The sequence below is a fragment of the Gadus macrocephalus genome, chromosome 15, assembly GCF_031168955.1.
Source record: "Gadus macrocephalus chromosome 15, ASM3116895v1".
In the NCBI taxonomy this organism is placed as follows: domain Eukaryota; kingdom Metazoa; phylum Chordata; class Actinopteri; order Gadiformes; family Gadidae; genus Gadus; species Gadus macrocephalus.
This window is the reverse complement of record NC_082396.1, coordinates 15,723,484-15,737,108: the sequence shown is the minus strand read 5'-3', so window position 1 is coordinate 15,737,108 and position 13,625 is coordinate 15,723,484.

The window sequence follows — 13,625 nt, the reverse complement described above, 5'->3', positions numbered from 1 at the left end:
TATATACACATTGCAAACGTGTTGTAAAGCATTTGTGATCAACGTCGAACAAAACATTTATAAGAAAATAGATACAACCTTTCATTACATTTTTCGAATGAATGCACATTTGTATTTAACTAGGTAAAAAAGCCTTTAACTAGCTAGATACAATACAATAACAATGGTATGACTCATTGACTTATTCTTTCCCTCCATTTAACCACCCACTCCCTCTTACTCGCCCACTGACTCACTCACTCACTCACTCTCTCACTCGCTCATTGAAGTAGCTCTCCATCACGCTGACCTATCCTCTCTCTCTCTCTCTCTCTCTCTCTCTCTCTCTCTCTCTCTCTCTCTCTCTCTCTCTCTCTCTCTCTCTCTCTCTCTCTCTCTCCTATCCTTCCGTAGTAAACAAGGAGCCTGGTAAGAATATGTGCCAGGTGGTTTGTGTCAATCACAAGGGAGCCATTATGCCCTATGTTTGTGTGTGTGTGTGTGTGTGTGTGTGTGTGTGGGTGTTGGGGGTGTGTTGGGGGCACGTGTTTGGTTTGTGTGTGGATGTCAAGTTTGTAAGAGGGTTTGCATTAGTTTATATATAAGTGTGTGTGCAGTTGAAGCGGAGTGCACAATTTATGTTTTTTGGTGTGTGCCTAGACTAGAGTAAGGGAGCCTGGCAGCAATAGAGAGACAGAGACAGCTGCATATTTTCAGCAACACATTTTCACCCCCACCACCACCATCATTAATGTCCTCACGTTCGACTTGTTAATCCTAATCATGATCAAACCACTAAGCACTCGGAGATCTCTATAGCCCTCATTTAACACCTGGTTCACTTCAAGAAGTGAATCATCACACTTCTGGTGTGATGAAGGACAACGAGACACAGCCCTGTCTACATGGGGATGCTGCAGACAGACAAGACAGCGGATCTCCATGCAGAGGAAGTGGCTCCATGGAGTCAGGGTGAGGCTCAAACCGGTTCTTACCGTACATTGCGCCCCCTGACCCTTCAGTGGGGGAACATCTTCATTCTGACTGACTGGTTGCCTGACTCAGAAAGGTGCCAGGCAGTGCTCTCAGTGTGCGAGGGCATGGGGGAGTGACAATCTTTCATTATTCATCGTCACTTCAGACACATATTATCTATATATATATATATATTAGAGCTGTCAGTTAAACGCGTTATTAACGGCGTTAACGCAAACCAATTTTAACGGCGTTAAAAAAAAATTTTTTTAGCCTGACTGCTATGTTCAAATGACATTTGTTCAAAGCAGTCGTTTAATTGCACTATAGGCTCTTTTTTTGTATCGTCCTGTTTTGATCAGTATATGCCAATGTTGTTATCAATAAAAAATCATTTGCACAAGACAAGCCGATGCACTTCACCATGTTGATAAGAGAATTAAAATGAGAAGAATTATGGGACAAAAAAATCAAGGGATATTTAGCATAGAAAAAGAATTTGCGATTAATCGTGAGTTAACTATGACATTAATGCGATTAATCACGATTAAATATTTTAATCGCTTGACAGCTCTAATATATATATATATATATATATATATATATATATATATATATATATATGTATATACATATATATATATGCAGACATATATGTATATATATATATATATGTATATATATATATATATATATATATATATATATATATATATATACACATTGCTTAATTTTATTATACATTCAACTACTGTGTTATGTACTACTCTCCTCTACGCAATGTACTCTGCAAATTTCCCCTCTGGGACAAATAAAGGGTTTTGAATTAATATAAGTTGAGGTTATGAATTGATGCTTTATGCATTAAAGCAGTGCATTTCAATCCAGTCCATATTGCTCGACCAATTTAAAGAACGTAAAAGGGTTGCACTCTGTTTACCAATAATTAATAGATCTAGTGAGAACGCTAGCACACAGCTCACAGCTGCGACTCCGAGCTGTGTGCTAGCGTGTGTGTGTGTGTGTGTGTGTGTGTGTGTGTGTGTGTGTGTGTGTGTGTGTGTGTGTGTGTGTGTGTGTGTGTGTGTGTGTGTGTGTGGGAGACATGTTTGTGCATATGTTTAACACAACAGCAGCATACAAAGATGGACCGGACAATGTTCTACAGCGTGTTTTCATGCATGTATCTATGGCCACCCATGAATGTGTGTGTGCATGGTATTGTAATAAGCTTTGGACCAAAGCATCATACACATGCCTTGAATGCATTATCAGGAAGCATTAGAAAGCATATTTAACGTATGCACAATGAAGATCTATCAGGAAGAACATATTTCCTCCTTTCTCTCTCTTCCGGACGGTATTTATCTTTATCCTGACTAGCCGGACAATACGCTTCATTGAAGGTAGAGGAGCAGGGTCCATCATGTGGGGATATAGAGTATTTATATATGTATTTCTGTCCCCTGTGCAGATGGTGTAACCATTTCACTCTATTTCACCAGAGGGACGATGGATGGCTGGCCATGCCTCAGGCTTGCAATGTTTAGTTTTCCAACTCTGGAGCCCTGCTTCAGAGCACCGCAGGGTCTAGCTCGATGGAGAGCTACACATCAAGGTACGGGGATGCCCCGGACATTTCTAGGAAGAGAGAAACAGAAGGAGGCTGGATCAGGAACCATCCCGTGGCATTTGTAATATCAGGCTTGCGTGGAATAGGTTAGGCTTCACCGGAGGATGTGGCTATCAGAGAGGAAAGAGGGATGGATCAACTTTGACTGGCTGGCGTTGTTGTGTTGGATTGAATTCAATGTGAAAGGCCTATGAGGAAAATATAGATGCATTTAGATGCAGATGTTTTTGAATTGACAACAGATGGAGGAATTAGATGTAAGTTGAACCATTAGGGAATTATCAACCAAACCACAGCTACTCAGTCTTGCCAAATTCTTCATCTGAGAAAGGATCATGATTGATGAAGCAAAAATAATGTTTAAACTGTAAAACCTGTTAAACAATCTGATTTCAATACTCACTTGATTAATATTGAAGAAGGGGAAAAATGGTTTGTCTCTCTAGGTTTCAAAGACACATACTAGCACACGCACACACACGCACACGCACACGCACACGCACACGGACACGCACACGCACACGCACACGAACACACACAAACCAACTGTTCAAATCACTTTATTCATACCCCCTGACAAACCTACTTACAACTCAATTGAATATTTTATCATCAATTCAACTGTCATGTTTAAAACGGATGAGATTCGTTCCCCCCGAGCCAGACAGCTCTAATTATTTAGATATTCATAAGATGTTTTTCCGAATCAATGAACCAATCCTATGGTGTTTTTTGCCATTAGCACTTTTCCGTGCTGGGCTGATTTGCGCTTCCATTACCAGTTGAAATGCGCCGATCTGTGATGTCCCGCGCCCCAGTAGACCCTCCCTAGTGGACCCTCCCCAGTGGACCCTCCCCAGTGGACCCTCCCCAGTGGACCCTCCCCAGTGGACCCTCCCTAGTGGACCCTCCCCAGTGGACCCTCCCTAGTGGACCCTCCCCAGTGGACCCTCCCCAGTGGACCCTCCCCAGTCAGACCCTCCCTAGTGGACCCTCCCCAGTGGACCCTCCCCAGTGGACCCTCCCCAGTGGACCCTCCCCAGTCAGACCCTCCCTAGTGGACCCTCCCCAGTGGACCCTCCCCAGTGGACCCTCCCCAGTCAGACCCTCCCCAGTGGACCCTCCCCAGTCAGACCCTCCCTAGTGGACCCTCCCTAGTGGACCCTCCCCAGTGGACCCTCCCCAGTGGACCCTCCCCTGTCAGACCCTCCCTAGTGGACCCTCCACAGTGGACCCTCCCCAGTCAGACCCTCCCCAGTGGACCCTCCCCAGTAGACCCTCCCCAGTGGACCCTCCCCAGTAGACCCTCCCCAGTGGACCCTCCCCTCAGGTTGACCCTTCCCCAGTGGACCCTCCCCAGTGGACCCTCCCCAGTGGACCCTCCCCAGTGGACCCTCCCCAGTCAGACCCTCCCCAGTGGACCCTCCCCAGTCAGACCCTCCCCAGTGGACCCTCCCCAGTAGACCCTCCCCAGTCAGACCCTCCCTAGTGGACCCTCCACAGTGGACCCTTTCCAGGTGGACCCTCCCCAGTAGACCCTCCCCAGTGGACCCTTCCCTCAGGTTGACCCTCCCCAGTGGACCCTCCCCATTGGCCCCTCTCCAGGTGGACCCTCTCCAGTGGACCCTCCCCATTGGACCCTCTCCAGGTGGACCCTCTCCAGGTGGACCCTCCCCAGTAGACCCTCCCCAGTCAGACCCTCCCTAGTGGACCCTCCACAGTGGACCCTTTCCAGGTGGACCCTCTCCAGGTGGACCCTCTCCAGGTGGACCCTCTCCAGGTGGACCTTCTCCAGGTGGACCCTCTCCAGGTGGACCCTCTCCAGATGGACCCTCTCCAGGTGGACCCTCTCCAGGTGGACCCTCTCCAGGTGGACCCTCTCCAGGTGGACCCTCTCAAGTGGACCGGCCCTGGACCCTCCTCCATGTGTGCTGCGATGACATCAGCCCTGGTTACTGCTCAGAGCGAGAAGCTGTCTCTCAAATGACAGAACTATAAAACTACAATGACCTGCTTGTTCTACTGCAGGGGACGTCGTCACCCTGCTGACAATAATTCACATTATAAGATCGCTATTATCGATATTCTTTTTTTTTTGCAATCTGGAATACGCGTCCAAGCCGTCATGCAGGCCTAGTCCTAATTTTTTGACCAGCGAAAATTGGTCGACATAATCCCGTCTTTTCAACAGTAACCTGTATTTAGACCTCTTTTCAAACGAAAAAATGCTATTTCTTCAACTCTGTATAGTCTGTACACAATATACATTTTTGTAATATTAAATTACCGTATGTTTGACTATTGCGTGCTGCAGCATGCTTTGAGCCAAGAGAACTCCAATCCAAAAATTGATGTGGAGGCTGGATATAGGGTCTTATTGAGTGGATCCGCCTCAGGAGAAAACTGCACATGCCAAGTTCTATCTGTAATGATGCTGCTCCATCTGCCCTCTCTCGCTGCCGGGAAAATAGGCAGTGTTTCAGGGGTCATTCCAGACCAAGGTGCCCAGAGAGTAAGAACGCAACTTCTGTAACAGAAGGAAAATAAAAAAAACTGATCTGTGCTTATGAAAGGTCAGGTTTTAAAAAACGTGAGTCTGTGTTTCATCTTTCTGTGTCGTTTTTCTGTCGTCACATAGAGGTTCAGGGATTATAGTGTGTACTACCCGCACGCCTCTATTGAAAATGATCCCACACTCTAAACAATGACAGACAGTGGATCAATTGCACCACTTTAGTCAAAGCTTATAAAGCACACATTTTGCAATGCACTCCTCATACGAAGAACTAATCAGCTGATTGTTTTGTCAATGTGGGTTGTGGTGGACACCGAGTTACACGGGAGAATGATCGGATCATTCCTGCTCTCGTATCAATGATCTAATGGCATCAGAAAACCGATGACCCTACTCAAAGAAACACAGCTACAGGCAGCTCACATTTATGCCTACCGGTAGACACATTGATGTTCAGTTCATGTCACTCCTGTCAAACACAGAAGGATGGGGTGGTGAGTGTGTCCCAAACAAAGTTGGTTCAGGGAAACTCAATAAATGTGCTGTACTATTGTCACAGAGTGAATTGGTTTGGGGCAAGTTACCACAGTCTGCAATATCTTCAGTGAGGAGTACAGCAATAGTGGAGCCCACTCAGTCTAAGTCAAGAGTAACAAACCATCAAATCATCCTCTGTTGGGAGAGGGTTGGGTTCCCCTCACTAATAATCAACCACAAATAAAAACGACTCAAGTTTAAGATAAATGCTTAGTTGCTGATGTGTCTCCCTGTGTTGCAGTAGAAAGCCCAAGGCTGGTAGCATTCAATCAAATGGGCAGCATACAGTAATCAGATACGCCCATAAGGTCACAAGAGGATAGGACTTGTATTGTTATGGTTCAGGGATTGCAATATACACATATGGACTCATTTGTCAATGGAAAGACAAGTTGTTGCACATAACGGTGCAGCATGAATCTATCACCTCTGAACTGATTTGGCCTGAAAACAAAACACCCTGTGCAAAGAAAAACAGATCCGTCCTGGGAATTGTTCTCCACTACCAGAACTTCATAGAGGGCTATTCTGCAAAAGCGAACAGCTGTTTAAACTCCCAGCTGAACCGAGCACTCAAAACATGGAAAGGGAGTACACCAAAAAAGGAAATGGGACATGTAAAGCTCTTGTCTGCTGATTAGGCCACTGAATTTAAAGAGGAATTGAAGACTCTCAAAATTACCTTATGACCAGCGTTATGCTGGCTTATCCAGACTTCATTACACAATCATAATTGTTGTCAACGCTTAATTTGAGGGAATAATATAAACTTTTATTTTCCCAGATTTGTCCAAGTTAATGAACTGGTTGCATAAACAATTTTTTAGCACGGGCCGTCTGCTACAAATGTTGCCATTGGCTAAAGGGGTGACACTTTACACCATCGACCAATGATAACCCTTTGAAATGCAAACATAGTGCCCAAACCCAGACTTCATCTGTGCGATCATCGATGGGTGGCCTCATTCAGCTCTGTGACTCAAACTATGTTTGAGTGACAAACTCAAAGATATTAACATAAACATTTATCACATATAACTAGTTTGAGTTTGAGAAAAACTCAGTGACAAACTATGTTCCTGGCACTAAAACATTGCGGACGACGTATTAAGTTGAGAACCGTTTTTTCAGTCATGTATCTGTGACGAAACACCTGTCTCTACTACAAACAAGCACAAGGTGTGCCGGATCCAGCAGCTGTCTATAGGCGTGGCTCAGCGCCTCCGTGACCATCCAGCTGTGCAACAAATGTGCTTTTGACAATATGACGACGACAATGTGGTTTATGAAGGTAGTTCACCAGTATGGGTACAATAAGCGGTCTGTGTGTGAGCGATGTAAATAGGCTGTTACCTACTCCACCATGTCCTACAACATATTCAGTGACCATGGTGACTAGGACTAAGATATCAGATGGATTGGTTAACTGATTTAATTTATTAGCAGGCTAGAGCTGTCTAAAATCAACCATGGTGCGATTAAATGATTGTAGCTCCTTCACAAAACGGAAGTACTGACACCTTACATAATATATGCCAGTACAGTCTATGATTTTATTAGCAGTTCAAGTCATGTGTGTTTGACCGTTCACAGAGCCTATTAGATGAAAAAGAAACGGGGGAAAAGAAAGATCAGATGTAAATGTGTGTTCTGCAGATATTTCAGCAGTCAGGAATAGTGCGTGATCGTGCACGGTTCACAGACTAGAGGTCACACTGTCCACGAGTAAAAAGACTGGTGTGGAGGACAGACGTAATTCGGTGAGTTTTATGTTGGTAAAAAATGTATTTTGGAAACTAATTGTGGATCATTACAATTCTCTGAAAAACAGAATCAAACATGTAGGCCTATGGGTTACTGGAGGAGAAACTGAACCAAAAGGAGAAAAGAACAAGAGTTGAATTTTATCAACTCAATCTCGAGAGCACCTTCTCAGATAGCCTCATCCTGGTGTCCATAAACTTCCTGCCCAGCCTCTCAGCCCCCGCTCTTTTACCTCACCATCCCTCTTCCAAACTCGCCATCTTCAGTCCTCTAATCTATCAGTTCTGTGTGAACATTATGTTTGTACCATTATTTTCATCAGAAAGCCCCCCCCTGCCCTCTCTGTTCCACTTGCTTGCCTATTTTCCTCCCACAGCTTTGAGTTTATTTTTTATCCGTCACGAGAACAATGCCATCCTGCCTGGGCCCCGTCTCTCGAAAGCATCGTTAGCATGTGGAAGTGAAAATTCTACACGCAGAGAGATTGGAGCTGGAGGACACGGAGTAGGCTACGTGAAACACTTAGACGAACCTGCCCGCAGCAGGTTTTGTGAAAAAATCGCACATCCATGTGTTCTTGTGTTGATTAGAGATGTTAGTGTCAACAGGATTTGAGAAAAGACTACATCGCTAGATCACATGTTTCGCTGCTCTGATTGGTTGTAGGTCGATGCCATCCAATTGTTTTCAGATTTATACTCGTCTGCGCCTGTTGTTGGTCTTGTGATTTCATGCTAATTATTCCCATGAGCAAGTTTTTAATTTTCTTTTACCCCAGAACAACAAGGCAAGGCAAGGCAATTTTATTTGTATAGCACATTTCATACAACAATGGCAATTCAAAGTGCTTTACATAGAGCATAAGAAATACAAAACAGGGAGAATAGATAGGAGAATACAAATGAGCATAAAAGATAAAAAGTAATAAAAATAGAGGGTATATAAAGATAAAAGATAAAAATAAATAAGAATGTAGCTCAAAATAAAGGAGTGAATCAAAGTGCTAGTGTTTAGTCGAAGGCACTGGAGAACATGAAGGTTTTAAGCCTGGTTTTGAAGGTATTTAGAGTTTCGGCTTGTTTTAGTTCATCAGGGAGTTTATTCCACTTGCACGAGGCAGAATAACTAAAAGCTGCTTCACCGTGTTTTGTTTTCACTCTTGGAGTGATTAATAGACTGGTCCCAGCTGACCTTAGGGGTCAACACATTCTCACTCCGAGCGCGTCGATTTCTGACGAACGGTCAGTGACTTTGGCTTCAGTTTCTGACGCAAAAGGGTACCCTTGCGCTTCTTTTTTCGACGCATGGGGTTTTCAACTCCTTACAATGTAACAACTTCACGGGGGAGCCGATGGCTGCACATAGAGACGCTATGAGCATTCATCCCATTGGCTAACGGAGGACCTTGCGCTTCTTTTTTCGACGCAGGGGGTTTTCCACTCATTACAATGTAATCCCTCCACGGCAATATATTAAGCTATGAGCATTCATCCCATTGGCTAACGGAAGAGCCGATGGCTGCACATAGAGACGCTATGAGCATTCATCCCATTGGCTAACGCAGGACCATGTGCTTCTTTTTTCGACGCAGGGGGTTTTCCACTCATTGCAATGTAATCACTCCACGGCAATGTATGAAGCTATGAGCATTCAGTCATCCCATTGGCTAACGGAAGACCCGATGTCTGCACATTAACGGCGATTTTACAGTGAAATCTGTGACATTCCTCAACACAACTACACCAACGTGTCCTTGTTAATTACAAAACATGTATGGGTTAAGTTTATGGGCATCAGTTGTCCTGTTTGTGTTTTGATTGAGAGAAACAAACGTTTTTTTGATCAGTGTTGGGTAGAGGTCGTTGCTATAGAGGCCACGTCCGTGCGCTTTTTTTGACAACTGACAGAGCAACCCTTTCTCATCAAAATTACGTTCCCAGAGAACTATTCGGCATTCTCAATTACGTTTGTCTAAAAAACGTATTTTGTCCGTGATTACGTTTTATTGAACATATTGTAATGACCTCGCCGGTGACATAACGATGTCGAGTCATTAGTAATTGAAGGAACTTTTAATGAACCAAAACCAGGTCACTGAAACCCGTAAACAACGGCAGAAATCCCACCCAAAACAAACCCCGGTTACCCCGGCAACCCCCAACACGGTCTCACTCACGTGCAGGCCCCCACCCTCGTGTTCTTCCAAGGCCCTCCCCCAGCTGACCTAATGATTCGCCCCCACACTGATTGACAAGAAGAACATTACAATACATGCACACAGAACAACTGGCATAACGGACAACGAAATACAATGCAACACACAAACTATTTAACTGTCCCAGGGTCGCTACAATATCGTAAATACGAATTCGTTCTCAGCCTATTTTTGCCATTTATTTACCGTGTTACTATGGCAGAATAAAGAATAAATTCATGCATTATCATTCAACTTGAACATGTGTTTTTTACAGTATAGAGTGGTGGAGAGGAATGACGTATGTTGGCAAACCCGGAAGTGAGCGTCGCCCTCGGTTCCCTTGACAAAAAGCCAACGGGTTGTCCATTGGATTTTGGATTATTGCAGAAAAATCCTCAACTCCTCAAAAACGGAAAATAAATGAATAAAAATAACCGTGCTCCAAAGAACGAAGTGCAAACCAATGCATTCTGAATGGGAGTGTTTCTCAGATTTTTCCATGCTACACAACGAAATGTAAACCCATGCAAATAAAGACTTCATGGTCATAATAATTTAAATATCATTAAGCTACTACTGAGTGTGTAGGGAGGCATTCTATTTTTTCAACGGGGCTGAATCCAGTCACTTGACCGTCATGGTTGCTATGGTGGTTGCTATTGACCGCCCCCTCTAATACTCGTGGCTCTAAAAACCACGCGGCAAAGGAGCTGCCGTCAATTGGGTTGTTTTTGTCGTAAACTAGGGACCGATGGTTGAAAAATAGACAGACATTCCAAGGTATCCTTAAACGGCAGCTTGGATGTGTTTATTTTCTGCAGTTTAGACTTCTTCTATAACTAATTTTTGAAAGCAAAACACCAAGCTCATTGATTTAACGAGGGAGGGTTATTTGAAACAATTTATTAAATAAATATTTGTGAGAGGTCATTCCTTCTCCTGATTTTACTTCCTATTTATGTCTAGGGTAAACCCCTACTGTCCACAAGCATCCCCCCCCCCTCCCCTTATGGATTTGGAGAATTGTTGCCACGTCCCAGTGGTGGAGGTATCATATATATATGAAAGAGGGCATTCAATTATAGCCTACTACAATGATCAATTAGGAGGCCGAAGCCCTAAAGGAAGTGATGCAATAGGTGACTGAGTCGACAACATTTAAGTAAGCTGTATAGGGTCTCTTATATATCAAAGGGGGTCTCAAAGGACGCATACGCTTCAACCTGTGGCTCCAGCACTACAGGAAATGACTCAGCAAGTGCTCCATCTCGTTGCAACTCACCCAGCGGCTCGCTTGCAAGATTTTGGCCTGAAGTTCTTCCCAGACCCACACCCTAGCCATCCAACATGCATATCTGAGAATCAGGCCTCTCTTTAATAATGACAAAAAGTTATGAGAGAAACACACATTAACTTTTTGTTATCCCATAAGCGGCGTGGTGCCGGCTCCTTTTGACCTTTTGACCCCCGACTTCAAAAACGTGGCCACAGGCCAGCTGTGTCTACACACCTTTAGCCACAAATGTACACCTCCATCCCACAAAAAATGGGGACTAGAAACTAACCTCTGTCTTATGTACATTTACTGTACTGTTGGAGGTCACGCCCCTTTGCCGACCTTTTCGAGATAGCTAGGGATGCTAAAATGTTGACACACATTTCCCGGGGCCCCGTGAACGACATATCCGAGATTTGGAGTGGGAACTGGGACCTCCGCACCGAAACTTGGCCCGGTCGGACCCCGAGGGCAGGAAGGGGGGGCCCTTCCTGCCCGAAACTTGGCCCGGTCAGACCCCGAGGGCAGGCCCCCCCTTCCTGCCCTCGGGGTCCGACCGGGCCAAGTTTCGGTGCGGAGGTCCCAACTAGGCCCTAGAATAAGGTATTAAAATTTCAGGGCGGTAGGACCTTCCTATCTCAAAAACTGTTTTTCCACCACATTCTGAACCATTAGGTCTTGCAGGCTACACTTCTGAGGGGCTTTGTCCAAATGACACTCCATTTGGGAAAACTTTTTTTCTCTAAGGGCTAGAACTCCAAATCTCGGATATGTCGTTCACGGGGCCCCGGGAAATGTGTGTAAACATTTTAGCATCCCTAGCTATCTCGAAAAGGTTGGCAAAGGGGAGTGACCTCCAACAGTACAGTAATGTACATAAGACAGAGGTTGGTTTCTAGTCCCCATTTTTTGTGGGATGGAGGTGTACATTTGTGGCTAAAGGTGTGTAGACACAGCTGGCCTGTGGCCACGTTTTTGAAGTCGGGGGTCAAAAGGTCAAAAGGAGCCGGCACCACGCTGCTTATGAGATAACAAAAAGTTAATGTGTGTTTCTCTCATAACTTTTTGTCATTATTAAAGAGAGGCCTGATTCTCAGATATGCATGTTGGATGGCTAGGGTGTAGGTCTGGGAAGAACTTCAGCCCAAAATCTTGCAAGCGAGCCGCTGGGTGAGTTGCAACGAGATGGAGCACTTGCTGAGTCATTTCCTGTAGTGCTGGAGCCACAGGTTGAAGCGTATGCGTCCTTTGAGACCCCCTTTGATATATAAGAGACCCTATACAGCTTACTTAAATGTTGTCGACTCAGTCACCTATTGCATCACTTCCTTTAGGGCTTCGGCCTCCTAATTGATCATTGTAGTAGGCTATAATTGAATGCCCTCTTTCATATATATATATGATACCTCCACCACTGGGACGTGGCAACAATTCTCCAAATCCATATGGGGAGGGGGGGGATGCTTGTGGACAATAGGGTTTTACCCTAGACATAAATAGGAAGTAAAATCAGGAGAAGGAATGACCTCTCACAAATATTTATTTAATAAATTGTTTCAAATAACCCTCCCTCGTTAAATCAATGAGCTTGGTGTTTTGCTTTCAAAAATTAGTTATAGAAGAAGTCTAAACTGCTGAAAATAAACACATCCAAGCTGCCTTTTAAGGATACCTTGGAATATCTGTCTATTTTCAACCATCGGACCCGTTTACGACAAAAACAACCCAATTTACGGCAGCTCCTTTGCCGCGTGGTTTTTAGAGCCACGAGTATTAGAGGGGGCGATCGATAGCAACCACCATAGCAACCATGACGGTCAAGTGACTGGATTCAGCCCCGTTGAAAAAAATAGAATACCTCCCTACACACTCAGTAGTAGCTTAATGATATTTAAATTATTATGACCATGAAGTCTTTATTTGCATGGGTTTACATTTCGTTGTGTAGCATGGAAAAATCTGAGAAACACTCCCATTCAGAATGCATAATGAATGATGACTGACTGACTGACCCCCCCCCTAACCTCCCACTGCTGTATTGTACTTTACTTTATTTTACTTTATTATTTATTTTACATTATTTACATTTCTATTTGGTATACTGTTGTTCTTTTTCTATTTATATATTATTTATTTTCTCGAATGCACCAATTGGGAAAGCTTACTAAAAATTTCGTTGTACTTCACTCGTGCAATGACAATAAAAGGCTTTCTATTCTATTCTATTTCTATGAATGATATTGCATGAATTTATTCTTTATTCTGCCATAGTAACACGGTAAATAAATGGTAAAAATAGGCTGAGAACTAATTCGTATTTACGATATTGTAGCGACCCTGGGACAGTTAAATAGTTTGTGTGTTATGTGTTGCATTGTATTTCGTTGTCCGTTATGCCAGTTGTTCTGTGTGCATGTATTGTAATGTTCTTCTTGTCAATCAGTGTGGGGGCGAATCATTAGGTCAGCTGGGGGAGGGCCTTGGAAGAACACGAGGGTGGGGGCCTGCACGTGAGTGAGACCGTGTTGGGGGTTGCCGGGGTAACCGGGGTTTGTTTTGGGTGAGATTTCTGCCGTTGTTTACGGGTTTCAGTGACCTGGTTTTGGTTCATTAAAAGTTCCTTCAATTACTAATGACTCGACATCGTTATGTTACCGGCGAGGTCATTACAATATGTTCAATAAAACGTAATCACGGACAAAATACGTTTTTTAGACAAACGTAATTGAGAATGCCGAATAGTTCTCTG